Here is a 15,438-nt window from a genome sequence, read left to right as displayed (position 1 = left end):
ATTCCTCGATGAGAAAGATGGCCTGGTCGCCGATTTTGATCCAACTTCGATCGACTACCGCGACAGCTGCAAAATCCGCCTGTATGGTAACTTCCGGTTCATCACCCCCGTCAACGGCCTCCGACCGTATCTCCTTCGTGTTGTCGTGAAGCAGGGTAAACCGCCCACATGTATGTACCCGGTAGCCACCTTGCAGCCAGCCTCCTACCTAATCTGCGTAATTATTCGCCGCACGCTCTGCGGGATGGCCCAACCTCGTCGGAATGACATTTGCCGGGAACGTGGGCGCCGATATGATCGTGCGGAGTCTGAACTTCCCCCGGGTCTTCAAACCACGGGGTATTCATGCACGTGTTACTGATCGCGAGGCGAAGACGAGGGTGGAAATCCACCGTTCGACCGTAGTGCGTCAGATAGTCGCGTTTATACCGCGAGGCCGAAAGGCGACGGATCGCAGGTGTAGTAACGACATCGCAGGTGTAATAACGAGAGTTCCGTAAGCACTTTTCGCTGTTGTGGATGGGCGCCATTATGCATGCAAGCCTAGCTTTGCCCAGGGAGCTGTATACGCGCCGAGTGGGTATATCACTATAATTGCCGGGGTTATTATCTCTTCGGCAATTCACCGCGGGGCTTCGGCGGCACCTCAACTTCGTCGATGGGATAACGCACGACCTCGTTTCAGACACTCGAGAGGCACTCTGGCCGCGCTTTAATCACCCCGGATAGACGGCATTTGACTTAATTACGCTGTTTCAATCGCTTTTGCAGCCAGTGATTTTTTTTTTTACGTTTTATACGGCGATCCGTTGCTGTTCGTTCTCTTGGAATAAATTCACGTGGGAAATAATGGTAAGATTACAGTCAGTCAGGGAATTTCACCTCGTATATCTCGGTGAAGAACTTTTTCTGACGGTCAAACGCGCGTCATACTTACCGCATTTCTGAAGGCACGCTTTTTGCAGACAGGCTAAAAGCATTCGGTCTCGGCTTATTAATTATTGTTGCGGCAAGCCGTGTTCTAGTTTCGCCTGATAACTTCTACGGTGGGTAATCAACAACTTCCTGAGTATCAAACGGTAACAACTTTGCTGATACCACTCCGCAACGAGAAAGTTCTTCACCCCAATTAACTCTCGTAATTAACCATCGACGATTTCACTTCGTATCAATATTTCTCAAACAATTATCCTCCAATTTGATACGTTGAACGGTGAGTTCATTAGCAGAAATTCACCGCTTTGGCTTTTACGTTATAATCGGTCAGCTTTATTCTTAGTCGCCGATACTAACAACATTATTTCCACGATCGACCAGTCGAGACGAGCAATTTCATTCCGAAAACCGATTAACCAGCATCTGAGCTTCTCCATCGATCTATTGTAAATTCGCTGCAATTCCTCGAACTTTGAATTCAATTTCTGTCGTCTATACGCAGCTTCCGTTCTTCAGCGTTGGATACCGATTACGTCTCTTCGATATTCAACTACCAGTTTAGCACCAGGCGTTTATTATATTGAATAAACAAAACGATATCGTCCGAACTGCATCAAGCGACGTAGTCAGCGACCCGAAGATCATTTCACGAATTCGTCAGTGTCGGCTTCGACCAGACACTGCAACGTACATCTTACAGCACACAAATATCGTTACGGCCACAACTTATTTGTACAGTAACCCGAGGGGCTTGTGTAACCCGCAATAAAAACCCGCGGGTTTTTCTCTCCTATGAATTTCATTAAATTCGTTGTGTCAGAATCATTGGGAGAAGTAATAAAAAGAGCCCGGATAAATATGTATTAAAAATTACAAACTATGCACATATAACATAAGACTTATAGAAAAAATATTGACTAAAAAATAAAAACGATTATAGAATAAAACACACTTTATTTTGACATAAATTAAAGCGCGTTCAACTCGACAGTAGTTGTTATTTTTTACTCCATATTTTTTCCATAAGTCTATATTATATGTGCATATTTTGTAATTTTTAACACGTATTCATCCACGCCCTGGTAATAAACAGCAGGAATTGACACTCCGAGGTGACGTTCGCAGTAAAGCGTGTCGTCTGGCCAAAGCCGCAGGTTCTACTCGCGTCAGGAGTCGGACGGCTGACCAATAACGTCTCACACTACCGCTCACACGTGTTGTCGGTACAAGCCGCCGGGCTGACCAACGTCGCCCGTTACTCCTGACTGACGTCGCGGCTGTCCGACCGGGTTACGAGTGCGACTACTGCACTTTCGCCCGACCCAACTCCGAGCCTTTCTACTTCCAAGGCAGGTATCACCTTTAACGCAGTGCGACCATCCTCGCCGGGCGAAACGCGGGTTGTTGGTGATGACGAAAATTGCGAAGACTGGCACGTATCTCAGAGAAGAGAAGAAAAGGAGAAATAACAGCAATGTTAATTTCCGGTGCAATAGGCTCTCTGTAGAAGCGTTTGTGAACTTGCTACGCGATTAAGGCACAACAAAGTACGTTGAATTCACCATCAAAATTCACTTTCCTTTGAATTTCGGTAAATATTTGTTTCTTAACGGTGCTGTAAAAAGGTGGCAGTTTTTAGCAGCTAACATCGTGTCGCAAATTTGCGGGATTTTTACGTTGGCTGCAAACTTCCGACGCTTGCCGTGATTTTATGACAAAAATTTCTAACAGTGTGGGAGAAGGTCCTTGAAAAAGGTGCGAAACGACATGGCAGATTTCCCCGTGGGAATCCAGATTATAAAAATAGCCGTCTAGCTGGAAGGAGACATTCTGAAGTTCCGACTGGTGGATAAAATAGGGAATAAGTGTAGTAAGCCCGGAGTACTTGGGTCGTGCGCTGCATAATCCAAAACTCTGGTCTGACGACGGTGGTTCGAGTGCAGGGTACGGTGCTTAGGGTAGATGGCGGAGGGCGAAGGGCGAAGGGTGCGGAAAGAGGGCGGTGGGAAGGTACCCACGCCTTGTCGCTTCGCGTAAGGTGTTACAAGACGCGGGAGTCTCGGATGTCCCTGGACTCATCTGGTGATGCTGGGGGACAGAGACGCAGTGGGACCAGAAGAGGGCCAAAGTGTACCGTTGTAAAGGCATCGTCTCGATTTATTATTCTCACGCTTCTGGAATATGCAAGACGAACTTCCGAGCTAAATCTACACCTCGGTTCTCCCGCATTTCTCACGTACCTGGGTATCTATCCATCAACAATATTATCATTTTAAATCTCGTTCATTTTAACACCAGAATTGGCGTTAACCTCTTTTCTCTCTCGTGGCTATAAACAGAATTTTGTATCGATCCACTGCCGAAGATATAGGATACGTTTGTTGAAATAACTCTTTGTTTACTTCGTCGTCAAAGTTTGAGAAGAGGAGAGTGAAATTCGAGTAAAGAATTAAGGTGAACTGTCGGCACGAACACGCTAGAGTTTCCAAATTAGCAGCGAGGTAGTTAACCTTTTATTTCATTCGGTTAATTAAACTGGATTCCCAATTCGTCGAATTAGTTAATCAACAGTCGAATATGTACCTATACATATATACATACATATATCTTGAAGCACTCTGTATTTTACCATGAGTCTTGTGCACGTGCTCGCATCTTCGGTTGTTGATTAGTTCATTCGACGAATTCCCGGCTTTAATTAACCGGATAAAGTAACACGAGAAACTGAAGAAACGTTTCGTCGAAAGCGCAAAAGATCTGATGATGTTGATTCGCGTACTAATTAGCGGTGCTCGTGAAACTGCCAAAAAATAAATTTATTAAAATTAATCGATCAATCGATTGTTTCGTACTTTTTTGAAACGGTGCATATGAAACCAAAATTTCGTAAATTTCATTATGCAGTCTTGAGAGCGGAAAAGTTTTTCGATTATTTATAGTTTCATTCAAAACATTTTTCAATTTCAGGTGAAAATATTCGCGTATCTTTCGCTTATTACATCAAATAGGTATTTAATAAGTAAGACAATGATAATAATTGATCTAATCTAATCACATAAACTGATATTTTATTGCAACGTTCATGGAAGTAAAAAAAGAAAAACCGATTGCGAGGAAAAATAATCTGGTCGGTCGGTTAATCGAGTTTGAAAAGTAATCGATTATTTTTGATCGTTCGTAATAACTTATGAGGGGTAAAACTACGATATATCGAGTAATATTCTCATCGGAAAAAATATCCCCATATATCGGAGCTTATAAGCCATTGTTCAGCGACATATGAATGTGCAGTTTTACATGCGGAAATTGGTAACCCGAAGTATACGTAGAAAAATTGAGGGAAAGATCCTTTCGCGGCTGATACTCGCCGGGGGAATAACGTGGGCGGTGAAATTAGGCAGTGAAATATTCATGTCTAGGTAGCCGCGTCGGAGCTGGTGGGACTTCCTCACGAGTGTCACTCCGGCGGTATCGTTCACTTTATTGCCCAACGCGGTCGAAGAGTTTCGTCCACGTTTGTTGCCAGCCATGCTAAACCGTTTGGCTGCACTGTTATGATCCTCCGCATTGCATACCTCTGTTTTATATTATAATTTCTCGAGGAACGAAGCGGAGCCGACAGACGGACATGCAGGTTTACGCCAGTTCACTACTGTCACCAACGACTCTAGACTGGTTGGCATTCCCCCAACAAATTGTCGGACTGACTTTGGTTCTAAAAGACAGGATTTCGCCTTGATTTTATTCACCAACCTCGTCTGCTCTCCGCCTCACTTCCCCTTCGGCGAAAAATTGGTTCATGCAAAAAAAAAAAAAAAAAAAAAAAGAAACAGAAAAAAAATTCCTTCTTGGACTCATATCTTCAGAGGTTCGCATCTTATGCTGGAGGAAATATTTCATACGATAATGGCGCGTCGTTGCAGTATTTCATTCCGGGATGTTAGTAACGCCTGAAGAATTCTCATTTCTTAAAATTTTGTTCTAATTTCATGCTAATATTCTGGCGAAATTAGTCAACCGCCTTACGAGCTGTGCGTCGAGTAATTGCAGCACGCGGGGAAAATGTTATCTTTGAAAATTGCGTATTCAACAATCAAGGATGAGAACAGAGAATAAAAGATACTATAGATGTTCAGTTTAACTCAAAGAGAGACGTGAGAGTGAAGGAAAAATGACCAGAGAGAATAATATTCGTCGTTGTTACAACGATTTGTGAAAAATTCTTCAAGATTTTATTATTCCTGAAAAGACTTTTTCCCCTCTTGAATCAGCCAGTGCAATATTTTATATACATGCTTGTGTTTCACGAATTTGGAATGTAAATACGTACCTTTTGTATCTTGGAACTTTCTGTTTTGTGGAAAACGATTTAGATTTTAGATATCATTCTGAAACGTTAGATACGTAAAAACGTAAAAGCGTCGCATGTTTGCAGATAAACTTTTTCAGAGTGTGAGGCTTCCCTTAAAACATTTTTCTGCAAAGCAGTAATATCGCTCTTTGAAATATCTCACAAACGTATTTACACTGCCGGAGCATCGAGGATGATCTCCGGGGTTATATCTGACTTAAAATTCCTGTCGCGCGTCGCGATATTCGAGCGACGGACTTTCAGCAGTAAGTTGTTCGGACGGTCTAGTTCATTTTCGCCGGGTCAGCTAATAGAGAGGAATGTAATCGGCGAAGAATCGCCACTGCAGTATCCAGACACAAGGATACACGCCGACAATGAGCCAGGAGAGTAGCTGACGTGAGTCGTGGGCGTGCGACTCGGTGAGCATTGTGTACGAGTGTGCCTAGTTAGGTGCTACTTTATGGGCAGTAAATGCCCTCGTAAACACGACGGACACGCTAGCCTTGTCTCCTGTTCCCGAGGCAAAACGTTTCCGAGGATCTATGACGCCCCGCGTAACATCCGATAGCTGCGATCCTCGCCTTGCAAACAGGCAAATCACTCCTGCGTGTGTGCGCCGATGTTTATCTGCGGCGATACGTTTTGACGATGGAAATGCGTAACGTGTACGAGGAGTGCTTCGGGATGAATATCAAGGTAACCTTTGACCGGGCACCGCATGTTTTGAAAAGAAAAAAAATTAAAGAAAACCAAAAGCAAAGGTAACTTTCGTAATTGGTCTTCTCCGGAAAAATTTCATACGATTATTAACGATTCATCGTGCAGCATGGCACCATTAGACTTGGAGCGAGTTCTCATCGTCGATCGGTAATCGATTACGAACAGCTGGGAAGTCTGGGGACTTTCTCCTCGTCTATCTGCTTTATCTTACTCTCTCTCTCATTGCTTCTATCCCTCCTGTCGCTTGCAGTTACTGCAAATACTTTAATCTCATCGCATTTCCGCTAGGCACCGAGGCTGACGTCAAGCAAAGCCGAAGCAAAGCCCAAGCTTCGAGCTTGTAGCCCGGTAAGTTGGGCGCCCCTCGTCCTCCGCGACAGCGTCTATGTTCCGGATAAAAGTAAGCCGATAAGTCGCACTTTTTAACCATCTCAAGGTATAATAACACTGTATAGGTATATCATCGTCGGCCTCCGCTGCGAGTTTTCCTTCGCTCCTGATCACCATTCGCTACTCTAACAGCGATGCCCGTTCAAATGGTGTTACGTACTTTCGGCCAGCGCTACGGAGGGGGAGATTAGAGATAACAGAGCCGAAACAGTCGGCCAGGTGTTACTATATACGCGGTTTATCTAGCCTCCGGCAGCTGCCACGATGAGGAGATAGACCGCCCGCCACCTTTGTCTCAAGCGAGGCGCAAGAGTCTCGAAGTTAGCTGTTTCTCAATCGTTTGCAACTAGATTAAAGTAGTTTAGATCGGTGGCTCGCCGGTCCGGGGGGTACAAGAGTTTCTTCCGTTTTCGCTGAGTGTGGTTGGGCGAGCGAAGAGGAGAGAGGGGAGAGTGGAGAGCTGAGGGAGGATGAGAGACCATCTCTGCAGCATAAGCTCTCCTCGATTGATTCTATTTGTACCGGATGCGCTTCTCGGAAATAAAATCGCAATAAGTTCCGGGTCGGAGGAAGTAACGAATTCGCGTTGTCGTCGTACCCGAGATGGCTGAGGAATGCACGATGATTGCGGATATATTGCTAGACGAGATTGAAATTGCACAATTTCTGTATTGATTTATTATTATTGTACGGTTATGTGAGCCAAGGTACGCTTTAATCGATTTTGTTACGACTAGTTTTCAGTTTACGAATATTATACATGTTTTGTTTTTTTCTTAACCTCTCTTACTTCCTGCTCGCCTTTTCTCTATCACCGATCTTTCTCTCTCTCTCTTTTTCTCTTTCACACTCGCTCCTTTCTTCTCCCTGTTTTCCAGCCCCTGTACAGCCCGTGGCTAATTATTTCTACATAATTTAATGCAATTTCAGAACTCGAAATTAGATGATCATTCTTTTCCTCCCTCCTTCATCCCCCAGCGTCTGGGTGTAACGCTGTTTATTCATTTTTCAGATACACCAAGAGATAAATTCGTCACATTGAGTAAGAAACATTTATTAACCATGCGATAAGATATTGACGATGTACACGAAGGGGATTTGCGTGTATCCGAAAATTTACATATGACTTCGACTAATATATGACTAACCGCTAATGATCAAGGTAGCCAACAATTTTCGGAAAATAATAACATAATTTCTTTATTCAATTTCTTATCTGTTTAAAAGACTTCGGATACGTACAATGATTCAACAAGATCTAGTTACTTCAGAGTTACGAGAGCTTCTGATGGCAAGCAATGTTAGTTTCATACATAAGGAGCTGGCTGCAGTGATCCGCGAGTTATTTTTATCAAGGTTAATTTTCTCTCGCGTAATACCATGTCACAAATTAATTACGCGTCGCGAGCTATTGGGTTATTCAACACTAACGAATTTACTCCGCACTCAGGGCGCTTCTATTTTTTTTTTTTTTACCGAGTAATAAAATGTTCGGTAATCAAGGCTCGGCATGTTTTAATTAGCGTATTAATAATATACACGTAAATTGAAAATAGCGTTGTTTCTTAATCAGAGTGTAATCAATCCGAACAGATTATTTTTTGGTTTTGTTTTACAGTTTAGTTTTCTATTTTTCTCCCAAGTTTTTCGTCACCTTTCGTATTGAAAATTTGTTCACTTCTACCAGTCTGTCTGTCCATCTGTCTGTCTGTCTATCCATCTGCCTTGTCGTTTTCCAATATACCGAGAACACGCGTTCTCTCCCTGTATCAACCTCGTTTCCGCTAGCGCTGCTTCTCCGTCGACAGGCTTCTCCAAGGTCTTTTCAAAGATCAACGTCGTGCTTGTAGATTCTGTTCTAGATATGGTGCAGAAAAAAAAAAAATAATCATCTTCCACGGAAATTAGCTGATAAGATACCTTTTCATGATTTTCGCAATCATTGTACAGATAGTTATTATTGTCGTTTCGGTGAAAGTTCTGTGATCCCTTCGTTTCCTTATACGTACTTCTCTTCCTCTCTGTCGATTCTTCATTGTCTTCAGGAATAGAAGTAAAGATAGAATAATTTAGGAAGCACTTTGGTGCGCCTCGTAATCGTTCTGCACCCGTTTCCGTCCTCATCCTCCTCGCTCTCCGTATCTTCTTCTTCTTCTTCTTCTCTCTTTCGCTCTTCTCTTTCTCTCTCCGTTTTCCTGCCCACCCCCGCAACATCTTTTTTCTTCCATCTTACCGTTTCCTGCACATTTTTCAGCCTCTTTTTCTCCACCTCGCTCGAGAGTGGTTTATGAATTGTTTGTCCAAAGTTACGGCCCTCGGGTCCAAGTAACCGTGAACCGTCGCTGCGAGTTTCGCCACTACCTATACTATACGCGCTGCTCTCGGTGACGTTGCCTTGGATTACAGGTCTCGAGGAGATACAGGTTAAGAGCAGCCAAGACTCGATTCTGGATCCTCGATCCTTGAAACTCGGTACGGCGCCAGGAACAACCGATACCTCATACCTTACGTCCCAGCCGCTGTCCACTTGGCGAAATGGATCCCATTCAGCATTGGAACGAGCCCCGTACAATTTTCTTTCCCGACAACATTTGTTATTCCTTTGTGTACATGTTGTTTATACGAATACACACACAGGCACACACACACACACACACAAAAGCACATGTCTCATCAACCACGCGCCATTCATCCTCGCCTCGAAATCTTTCGGTGGATATCCAACAAAGGGAACGACAAAAATAGTCCCTGCAGTTTGGCAGCTGCAGTGGGGGCGGCATTACCGGCTTTCCCGCCCTGGGAGATGGATGAAGCACTTGATTCCTACACTGCAGGCAGTGCCCGGGAGGTATTTTCGCCTGTCCCGCAGCACGTTCCCCGTATTGCGATAAACCACCCGCAGAAGGAACGGATTCGCGTCGGGAAATAAGCAATTGCCGGAGGTTGGGGGTGTAGGGTATATACAGCTCGGCGGCGAGATACTAATGGGGCAAATAAATGGGGTAGGGCGATACGCGAAACATGGATACAAGATACGATATCGCCGCCGCGAGGCGTCGCTTCTCACCCTCAAATTATACAACTACCGCGGTAGAAACGTTCGGCACGCTGCTATTCGGCGCTCGGTGCTTGGGTGAAAGAAGAAAGAAGAAAAAATAAACAAATAAACAAATAAATAAATGAATAAAAACCATAAAACAATGCATAATAACGCGTTTCGCCGACGACCCGTTACGAGTACTCTTTCAGCAGCTATACCGTGGCCTGCACAATGGAACGATAAATGGCAAATATGTGGGGGGTAAATACGTAGCAGAAACCCGGTAAACAGCAGCTGAGCTTGCAGCGTTATACACGCAGCGACGCGCCCCGTTCGCGGTAATGGCAATTTATATTAATTAGGGGATGCTGAGGCAACGCCGTACAGCCTCGCGAGCGCGGTTGCAATCCGTGTTCGACATAAATTACGGAGCTAATGATGAATGCGAGATGTGCCCCGTGCAAATGCGACATTGCCTCGTCACGCGTGTGCGACCACCCCTTCTGATCGTGTTTACTACGATTGGCTTTGTGCTTGCTCAGCCCGTAACGCCCCGACGACGAGAAGAGGCGATGGGTTTCATTCCCGAGTATCGTCGCTTGTAGGGATGGTACTCAGCGACGAGACAAGCAGTCGTCCGATCTTCGCGAGACAAACCGTGTCACAACTTGTCGTGCTAACGAGGCGAAAAACTACCCCAAACTTTTATCCTCGTGACGCAGGTGCTCCGGCAAGACGGCGACCATTGATTGTTGCGCTGTGCTGGGTTCAATTCGCAAAAATCATTTCCCCTCCCCCCCTCCCTCCCTCCCTCCCTCCCTCTCTCTCTCTCTCCACGTGCCAAACTCGGAAATGAAATTGAACGCGTATAACGTGGGGTGCGGTTTTGTCGAGTTAACCGCTAATTTCGTTCCCTTGCTACGTATAATTCTGTTACTCTTTGTACAAATTGGTGCCAATTCGAAGTATATATGTATAATGTATGTATGTACATAGGCGTTGATAATACCACGACACGATTTCACCGAAGGGGAAAATTTCATTCGGATGACAATGGTATTGTTGAAACTCTGTATGTACGACAAAAATCAGATGTGGAATTAATTCCGTCGCTGAAAACATATGTATACATTGGACCGTGTTAAAAAAAAAATAGTTTTTTTTTTTTCTTTCAAGATTCAAGTAAAAAATATTGCTTTAAATGATGAAAAAAATATGCTGTCCAAATTTCAGCATATTCATTTTTAGAGGTGCATTCATTGCGATTTTCATTTCCCATTTGAATGATATGGGAACATTTTTTTTTAACTTAGGACTCCTACAACTTTTTGTTGGGAATTCAATGATATCGAAAAAAATCTACTCTTTAAAAAGTTATTTGAGATCAAAAGTTATTTGCGGAACCGCGACGAATACGATATCGCACCTATACGAACTTGACTTAATATCATACCGTTAAGTTAATTTTTTTCCTTGATAAAGATAGAAAGAATTTTACATACTATCCCACGGTAATTATTTTCCAATTCCATTGTCGACGTTCGTACCACTTATTTCATAGTTGAGAACCGTATAGTTGGTGTGTGGTGGATTTTTTTCACTGTTATAATTACAATACGCGTACATACAAATTGTCGACATTTTATTGGAGCTCGTAATTGTGCAAGAAAATATGCACGAATAAATTAATAAAGAGCACAACTTTGAACGAATATAATGAAATTGTAAAAATATTGGATTAAAGAGTGTCGACAGACTGCGAGACCAAAATGATTGCAGCGTGTTTCATTCGATTCAATTCTGCAGTTTTGTCTGTCTTGACTGTGATTTCTTCGAGACCAAAGTAGGTACGATATACGCGGCGAAAGGCGACCGTGATTTGAAATCGTTGAATCCAGTTCGTTAGAAATTGACGTCTTCGGAGATTCGTTCTCGCAGTCATCTCTGCAGGGTCCCTGGGTTATCCATTGAACTTGGGTATAGCCGGCGCAGGGCGTTTTAACGAGTTGGCCAACTCTCTCTCGCTTGCTATTCGCTCGTTACCTCTGAATACTCGGTATACGTATATCCCCGTCGGGTCCTCCGCCCTCTCGATTCCATTTCGCCACGTTTCCATGAAATTCTTGAGCACACTGCCCGCATACCGCCGACTGCAGCCGCTTCGAGATCCTCCGCTTTGTCCCGTCTCAAGAATATAAGGGTATATATACATAACCCGCCTTCGCAGAACGAGTCGTGCCACGGGTAAAGGGATTTCGTGCTCTCTTCCGGCTTCCCGCATGCAGAAATAAGGGAGGAGAAAAAATGAATCGAAATAGGGGAAAAAAATTGCGGATTTTAACTCAAAATTCCCCCGCTTCGGTGAACCGCGCACGAGACGATCCCGTCTGTAACTCAATCGCAGCGTCTCCGTTTCGTATAGTTTGCAAACAAGGCGATGTGACCCGATCCTGCTGCAGCGTCATCTTTGGTGATATACCTTGATTTGTGCAGCTACGCCGGAAACCCGACGCTCCTCCCGGGTGTATCCGGAAGACTAGACGTCGTCGAGCACGTGTATCGCGATTCGCTCAGGGATATACCTACCAGTCGGGTGAAAGGGTGCGAGGAGGAATTAAGTGGCGTAAATATTTACGCTGCAATCAAGTAGCAGACACCAGGCACTGCGATACTGATTGTCATTTATACCCACCCGAACCTCCTGCCTCTCCGAGTACCGGAGCTGCACACTTCCGGTCGCGAATATCAGCCGAATCTGCTGTCTTGTCTTGTACCGTCTCTTTGTCTCTCTCCCTCTCTCTCTCTCTCTTTACTGTTGACTCTTCTCATTTTAGCCAAAGGCTTCTTACGGTCCCGCCAAATTCTGTAGACGCTTCTAACGAGACAAACTTCGTTTCGTATTCGGAATAAGTGTTGTTCTAATTTCACGAATCACTATTATAGGGCACCCTGATAATTTTAACACGCAATAATAATCTTTCGGTGAATTAATTGCATCGCTTGCAAATTTTAAATTTGTATATTGTTAGTCCAGTCAATAGTGAGTAAAAAAGGCCTTTGCCCTACAAAAGATGGTGTAATGATGATTTTGATATATGTTATCTAGTTCTGGGCCCTGATGGAAAATCTGAGTTTTCGACCTTGGGGGGAGGGGTCGGCGCGGTGTGCCATATTGGATCAAAGGCACAAAAAATTGATTCCTTCGAAATAATTCCAGAAGGGTTGGTCCCGCGTCAATAGTGTCTTTAAAAAATTTTAAGGAGACTGAATTCCCTACATTTTTCATCGCATTACTTTTTTTTTTATCAGTTTGATGTGTAACGAGTGATTTGGAAAAAAAAAAGCAAAAATGTTTTGTACCTTTAATCCAAGATTTTTCATCGGGCCCTGGAACTAAACAACATACATCAAAATCATTATTACACCACGTCTTGTAGGGCCAAAATCCCTATTGACTGAACTATGTAAGCATATCTACATGTTTGAAGATACTATCGGCAAATCTTCTTTTCAGCGATCGCTTAATCAATGAAATGATTTCCTTTGATGTGATTTTGCGCCAGGAAATCCCGCGCGCATTAGAACGGTTTGTGGAAAACGGTGATTTCTGGTACAATGAAAGATTCTCGAGGCTCCGTCTGAACTGTTGATTTTTTTTTCCGGACAATAGCTGTCCATTAGGCCGGCGTAGTTTTTTGGGTTATATTCGTATTGCGAGAGAGAGGTGAAAGCGAGGATTGAGAATCGCGAAGCCGATTTCTCTCGGCTCGTAATAAATCTTTTTGCTATTCTTGCGGCAACAATGACAGGTCGTTACTCTGCAACAACAGCTATGAATGCCAATGTACCTACACTGAATCGGTGGTGGGCGAGTCTCATTTCTCCGCGAGTCACGAACTCGGCTGTAGCTCTGCTTCTTATTCGAAAAGATTGTAGCGAAGCATTGAAAGTCGAGAAAGTGTTCTACGACGGATTCCGCGGTCGCTAAAACACCGATGGAAAATTGAAAACAGAAGTGAAATGAACGAGGATAGACAATGCATGTATTCGTGAAAGTTTCGCAGAGGAAAAGTTGGTACTCGATAAAATCAATTTCTCCCAAAAGTGGCAAATTCGGAAGATGAGGTGGCGTCAATAGGTAATACGCGTAATTTGGTTTTGTCCGAATAATATAAGGGAAAAATGTCGGAGAGGTTTGCCGTATTATACGTATCCAGTACAGAGTGTGAGGCATTCCGACTCGAGCGATGCTAACTTGAGGAGAAGTTTTTTTGAAAGGGAGGCTAGGCTCCGCAGATGGGCGACATTTGTTGAAGTCACGGAAAGACTGGGGCTGGAGTTAAAGCCGAGGGTGACCCGGTTCAAGGGGAGGCAAAAGTTGTCGTCGAACTTGTATAGCTGCGAAAAAAAGTAGGGGGGAAGAACGAGAAAAATGGGAAAGTGAAAAAAGAAGAGACCGAAGAAAATAGCAATGAGAACTTGAACGATCTGGCCGACGTGAAAAAACCTAAGCAAGACAGTTTCCAAGTCCCACCAGCCGATGGATTCGCCAAGCATTTACATTTACATCTTAACTTCTTTCATCCACGTCTCTCGTGTTCATCCGTTCCATGGAATGTTGTCGAAGTTGGTAACTCAACATTGTTTGACTTCAAAGATTAGGGAATACCGGAAAAGTGGAAAAGTGAACTGAAGTCCGATTTCCACTTCATGGCAAGGATAAATACCATAAATTTTTGAATAGCTTATAAACCGCGTTCGAATGTTCTTGATGAATTGTGCACGGTAAATTTTCGTTATCTACGAATAAATGACCGAAAGAATGTTGATATTTCCTATTGAATTTCGGTCATTATCGTTCATCGAATTGGGATCGTAAAATCTTTATTCTCCACGAATTTGGCGGTGAAAAAACCGTGCATGCTTTTTTACTAAGTGGAGTGTGAAACGTTGGTTTGGAAAACCTGAAATTCCGAGGAAATTTTTATCGCTCAGTTACTGGTAAATCTGAACAGAAATCGATGATGAATTATTCGTTTTTCCTTCAGCAGCGGTCGTGGTTTTCAATCGAAGTAAAAACTTCGATATCCACTGAAAAGCGAGGCTTTTGGAGTGGCAAATTAGCATAGAGCGGCGTGGATGGAGTGGAAAAAAGTTAAAGCTCGATGTAAAAATTTAAGGGTGGTTATATACGTCCATGGTGAATGAACGAATTAACGTTGGCAGAGATTCGTTGCAGAGGTTTTAGTACATGTTTCGGATTGAAGAATTTTCGGTCTGGGAAAAATATCACTTTTTAATTTGACACCATTTTCGTAAACTGTTGTGCTGATAATACATTTTTAACTAGGATCTATAGCGATGGTATTTTCATATGATCTTTCCAAATTCTACTGCGAAATCACGCGATTCTATGTCAAGTTGAATTCTTTCGGCACTCGCACCTGCACTTTACTTACCGACACTTGAATCCGAGTGAATGCCCCGAAGAGGGATCGGACCGGAGAGAAGTTGGAAACGAAAATAACGCCGAGAAGCAACAATCGACGATAAATGTACGAGGCCTGTGATATAATAAAGCAGGTATTAACGGGGAGGAGACGAGAAAGCCGGTCTTTGTAATCAGCTTCGACGTTTACACCGCAGGATCACGGGTCTCCTCTCCTCGGGTCCTGCCGCTCGATCTCCGCTCTCCCGACTTCCCATTTTCCCGGAATCCTGGAACCGGGATCCCGGTTTCGCCCGGCCTCGGGGCGACGGGACGCGACTCGCGGGGTGACGTATGGCCGGCATTTATACCGACAGTCCCGGCCGTCCCAGCAATTCCGACTCCGGGAGATTTATTCCGCACAGTTATTGGAGTTATACAAAGGATTTTTCCAACTGATCCCATAAAGTATCTGCGCTTGATGCCTATTATTTACGCGGTTAGTTGGCGCGAAAGGCGCTATAACGCCGCTTCGTCCGCGCGGCCTGCGCCAAGCATTGTTTACGACGC

General features: G+C 43.9%; 1 protein-coding gene across 3 annotated transcripts in view; it reads left to right on the top strand.

Moving 5' to 3' along the window:
• LOC107217020 (E3 ubiquitin-protein ligase MIB1) overlaps positions 1-15,438 on the top strand; it is a 249,637-nt gene that overhangs the window by 37,638 nt on the left and 196,561 nt on the right. The gene's annotated exons all lie outside the window — the stretch shown is intronic.

Source organism: Neodiprion lecontei, chromosome 2 (genome assembly GCF_021901455.1).
Source record: "Neodiprion lecontei isolate iyNeoLeco1 chromosome 2, iyNeoLeco1.1, whole genome shotgun sequence".
Lineage (NCBI taxonomy): Eukaryota > Metazoa > Arthropoda > Insecta > Hymenoptera > Diprionidae > Neodiprion > Neodiprion lecontei.
This window is presented reverse-complemented; position numbering and strand designations above follow the sequence as displayed.